We start from the raw sequence: 5,676 nt of genomic DNA, 5'->3' as shown, positions 1-5,676 counted from the left end.
GGCAGGAGGAGAAGGGGATGACAGAGGATGAGATGGTTGGATGGCATCACCGATGCAATGGACTTGAGTTTGAGAAAACTCTGGGAGATGGTGAAGGACAGGGAACTTGGCCTGCTGCAGTTCATGGAGTTGCAAAGAGCTGGACATGACTTAGCGACTGAACAGCAACAATAACAACTGTGTTCATGGACTGAAATATTAAACATATAAATGATGTCCATTCTCACCCAAACTGATCTGTAAGTTTAACACTTGCTAGCAAGCATTTTGTACCCATAGACAAGTTTATCCTAAAATTTGTACAGATGAACACCAGCCCTAGAATAGCTAAATAAATGTTGAAGAAGAAAAATAAAGTGTGAGGAATCACTCTAACCAATAGTAACATATACTCTATAGCTACAGTAATCAAAATAGTGTGATATTGGAGAGAGGATGGATAGACACATAGACCAAAGCAACAGAAGAGAGAACATCAAAATAGACCCACAGAAATATGCTCCACTGGTTTTTGACAAAGATGAAAGAAAAAAAATTCAAGGGAGGAGGGATAGCTTTTTTAAACAAACTGTGCTCTAGCAATTGGGCATTTTTAGTCAAAAATTGAACCTGGATTTAAACCTCCAAACCCTACATAAATATGAACTCAAAATGGACCACAGACTTAAATGTGAAATAAAACTTCAAAAAATTTAAAAGAAAACATAGGAGAATATCTTTGAGACCTAAGGCCTGGTAAAAAGTTCTGACATATAATACCAGAGCCATGATCCATAAATAAATTGGACCTCATCAAATCAAAAATTGTGCTGTGAGAAAGCCCTTGTTAACAGAATGAAAATACAAGCTACAGATTGGGTGGAAAAATATTTGCAAACCATCTATCCAACAAAAGAGTCATATCTAGAATATATTATATAGAACTCACGAAACTTAATAATAAAAACAAGCAGTTCAATTAGAACATGACAAGACATTTAGCTAAGGAGGATATATGGGGTTTCCCAGGTGGCGCTAGTTTTAAAGAACCCACTTGCCAATGCAGGAGACATAAGAGATGTGGGTTTGATCCATGGATTCCCTGGAGGAGGGCATGGCAACCCACTCCAGTATTCTTGCCAGGAGAATCCCATGGACAGAGGAGCCTGGCAGGCTACAGTCCATAGGGTCGTGAAGAGTCAGACACAACTGAAGCAACTTAGCATGCATGCACAGACAATATACAGATAGAAAATAAGCACATAAAAAGATTTTCGCCATTATTAGCCATAAGGGAAATATTGGGTTAGCCAAAAAGTTTCAATTAACTTTTAGGCTAACCCCAATATAAATTAAAACCACAATAAGATATCACAATACACCTATCATAATGGCTAAAATTTTTAAAAATAGTGATAACATCAAAGGCTGACAAGGATGTAGAGAAACAATATATTCAGAAATTGCTGACCCAGAGTGTAAAATGTTACAGCCACATTGGAAATTTTAACTGAGTCTTATGAAACTAAACAGGCACTTACCATACAGCTTAGAAATTGTACTCTTGGGCATTTATCCCAGATAAAGAGAAAATTTTGTTCACACAATAATCAGTGAACAAATATTCACAGCAGCTTTATCCCTAATAGTTCCAAACTGGAAGCCCTGGTGTCCTTCTTGGGTAGGAGTTATACAAATTCTGGTGCAACCATGCGAAGGAATACTAACTTAGCAATAAAAGCAGTGAACTATTGACACTTGACATTTCCAGCAACTTGGATGACTCTCCAAAGAAGAATGAGAAAAAAAAATCCCAGACTGAGTGAAAAAGCCAATCTCCAAAGTAAAAGAAAAAAAAAAAAAAAACCCAATCCCCAAAAGTTACATCCTATAAGATTCCATTTTTACAACATTCTCAAAAAGACTAAATTATAGAAATAGACAGCAGATTAGTGGTTGTGAAGCATTAAGGAAGGTGAACAGGAGAGAAGTGGGTGTGGTCAAAAAAAAGGGCAACATGAGGGATCCTTATAGTTATGAAACTGTTCTGTATCTTGACTGTGATGGTGGATGCACGAACGCACATATGTGATAAAACTGCATAGAACAATTCACAAACACACACACACAAACGAAAAAGTAAATTGGGGAAATCTGAACAAGATCGGTAGATTGTGTCAATGTCCTGATTTTGATATTGCACCATACTGCAGTTTTGAAAGATGTGGAAAACTGTGGAAAATTGGGTAAAATGTACGCGGGATCTATTTTTTTCTTGCAACTGTATGTAAATCTACAGTTACCTCTAAATAAAAAGTTTCATTAAAAATTCAATTGCAGGGACTTCCCTGGTGGTTCAGTAGCTAAGACCCTGATCTCCCAGCGCAGGGGGACTCAGGTTCTATCCCTGGGTAGGGAATTAGATCCCACATGCCACAACGAAGACGGAAGATCCTGTGTGCCACAACTAAGACCTTGGTGCAGCCAAATAAATAAATTTTAAAAATAATTGCATTCTGTATATGGAAAGTGAACATGTGGAAACCAAAATTAAGCACACAGTACCATTTACAGCCATTCTAAAGGAAATGAAATAGATGAAACTCTAACAAAATATGTATAGGGTTGCTGAGTAAGTACAAAGAGGTGGCCCAAATCAGTTCTTTTGTGGTGTTGGAATATTTTTGTATCTTGATCATAGTGGTGGTTGCATGAATCCTGACATGGGATAAAATTGCTAGAGCGATACAGGCACACATACACACAAATTAATGCAGGTTAGAAAAATGGAGAAACCCGAATTGGGCCTGTAGTTTGTCAAGAGTAATATACCAGTGTCAGTTTCCTAGTTTTAATATTATACTGCATCTACAGAAAATGTCACCATTGGGGTACGTGGGTAAAAGGCACAAGGTCTTTTTTGTGCTATTTGTGCAACTTCCCTGAGTCTATAATTATTTCAAAATAAAATGCTAAAGATAAATGAGATGTGGACAAGAAGAGGTTTCAGAAATGATTGGAGGGAACAGGCTCTGCACATGAATGAGGCAGGATCCAGTCTAGGAAAAAACAAACAAAAAAAAGGTTTCCATGTAGCTTAAGTCTATATTCATGTGGCCCCTTCTGTTTCAAATATTTTTGTTGTATTATACAAGTAATAGTTACAGATACACAAATGGATATACATACATATACACGAAAAACAAAAGGTATGTCTTTCTTCCTACTTCCTTAACCAGAGTAAATGATGTTCAATAATGTGACATTTATCTACCCTGATTTTTTTTATGCATTCGTATTCATGCATGGTTATATTGTTGTGATCCAATAACCTAGTGCCTCTCAAACTCTCTCTTCTCCAGGACAACTGCTCAATCAGTGTATATGAATCTGCTGGGTTTCTTAAACATTTATACAGATGTCACAGAGATATTCAGTATGACTGAACAGGCATTCTGAGAGGAATTAGTAAGGTATTAACTTAGGCCAGCCCTCCTTGTGAAAACTGGGATGAAATCTTCATGAATCAACTTTTGCAGACGGCTTTTTAAAAGTCCTGACTACAATGAAGCAAGCACATTTCAATAATTCTGAAAATGTCATGGACTTTGAATTGGATTTGGTTTAGATAAACATTAGGTGAAACCACGAAAGGGCTTTAAAACCCAAGAGCAGATAAACAGCAATGAATGAGGGCAAATGTACAGCTGAGAAGACCTTGCGCAGCATCCAGGGCAAAGACAGACAAAGAGGAGTGCATAGAAATCACCATGGGATGAAAGGTAAGGACAATGGGGGTAAAGGAGCATTCACGAAATACACATGAACGGGGGGGAAATGAGCATGTAGGTTTGGTGAAATTCCACAGTGCAGAGTTACCAGAAAAAAACATGAATTAAAAGTGCAGTGGCTAGCTGGCCAGATTTTCTGCGGAGACAGTGAGGGAAAGGGGATGGTGTAAACGGATAAAGAGCTCCGGGTGGGCCTTCCTTGCAGAATAGCGCATTCTGCAAAAGGATCCCAGGAGGGCAGCACTTGACAAAAAAAGCTTTCAGGCCCTCCGGCTCTCTTAGGAGTCTGGGAGGAGGCGGGGCTTCTCGGAGGGGCAGGTACCGGGGTTTGGGCTGAGTCGTTGGCAGCAGCTCTGTGGTACCCGACAAGGGGCAGGGCCATGCTAGGGGTGGAGCTGCGCAGGCGGTCGCCAATGTGCGTGCAGGCGAGGGGGCGGAGCTGTCCCTAGGCAGCTCAGGTGGGGCCTTGGCTGTGACGGAGGAGTCATCGGGAGCCCAGCCCCTGAGGGGAGACTGAAGGCGGGGCGCGGCGGAACAGGGCGGAGTGGGACGCGACTGCTGTTGGCCAGCGGCTCCAGGCCTCGCGTCCACCTGTCCGCCAGCTCGTGCTGCGGTCGGTCCGCGGGACCGGGCCGGCCCGGGCCCATGGCGGCGTCGGGGGCTCTGTCTGCGGCGGTGGCAGCAGCGGCCCTGTCGGGCGTGGCAGTGCGGCTGGCGCGCTCAGGCGCGATCCGCGGCTCGTACGGTGCCTTCTGAAAGGGGCTCACGCGCACGTTGATCGCCTTCTTCGACCTGGCCTGGCGTCTGCGCAGGAACTTCCCCTATTTCTACATCTTGGCCTCGGTGATACTCAACGTGCGCCTGCAGGTGAGGATCGAATGAACGCCCGCTACCACCTCCGCCCGGCCGCGACGGCAGGGGCATCAGCATGAAGGATCACTGGGCCGGGGGCCGCCGGGACGCTCCGGGGGACGAGGAAGGAGCGGATCAGGCCTCCGGGCCCTAGACCTCCGCGGAGGACGCAACCACCGAGCCCCGGCTCTGGCCAGCCACTTCGCGGCCGGTGACGAACTGCACTGAAACTCTCAAAACGGGCCCTTTGCATCGAACTCGAGAAAATTATCTGAGTGCAGCCGACCTGTTGCCTCACTTTGGCCGAAGCGGGGAGCAGAAGGAAGAAATTCTTCAGTAGGAACATGAATGACTGACTCTGACCGAAAAGGTAGGAGGCCAGAGGTTGGACTTGCGGGCTGGAGAGAGGTGGTGGCCATGACATCTAGATGTCCAGGCTGCCGGGTGGCTTGGGGAGACGAGGAAGGGACCTGAGGAAACCAGCCTGGAAAGCTGCCTGGCCGAGAGCAGGCAAGGCAGGGTGCATGCAGGCCCTCTGGACTCCCTTGTCATATATCCAAGATGGGGATGAGGGGCAGCTGCCTGGGCATCTCCGAGGGTCAGCCCATCACCTTGGCCCACGGCCCCAGTAGTGTCACCTGAACACAGGGGAATAGAGGGAAATGGCCCAGGAGAGGCCCAGAAAGCCCTGGAAGAGAGCGGATGCTGGCCCCCTTGTCCTCCACCCCTCGAGAGGCAGCCTGGACGGATGGTTGTGTTCTTGGCCCAAGCCCAGGTCTGTCTCTTTCTCAGCCCTTCACAAGACTTCCTCCTGGCAGGTCTCTGGGACTGCTCTCTGCCTGCTCCTGCTGTCTCTCTTGCTCCTCTCCACCCTCCAAAGCTTTGCATCAGGGGACAGGGAAGAGGGAAAGACGTGTTCCTCCCAGCCCTGCCCCATCTCAGCCACGCTCCCTCCACCTCCTATCAGTGCCCTCCTGGTGCCACAGAATGCGCTGCTCCAGTCCTGGACAGCCTCAAGCAGCCCCTGTGTCCCAAAGGGTTTGGGAAAGTGGGG

The 5,676-nt window shown here is 45.7% G+C and overlaps 1 pseudogene; it reads left to right on the top strand.

The window, feature by feature from the left end:
• Nucleotides 1-4,113: 4,113 nt before the first annotated feature.
• On the top strand, nucleotides 4,114-5,335 carry LOC147341321 (small integral membrane protein 10-like protein 2A; annotated as a pseudogene).
• Nucleotides 5,336-5,676: the final 341 nt, after the last annotated feature.

The sequence above is a fragment of the Bos grunniens genome, chromosome X (genome assembly GCF_055505025.1).
Source record: "Bos grunniens cultivar Pamir isolate PY7600 chromosome X, Bosgru_T2T1.0, whole genome shotgun sequence".
NCBI classification, from domain to species: domain Eukaryota; kingdom Metazoa; phylum Chordata; class Mammalia; order Artiodactyla; family Bovidae; genus Bos; species Bos grunniens.
The sequence above is the reverse complement of the archived record's forward strand: the minus strand, read 5'-3'. Positions and strand labels throughout refer to the sequence as shown.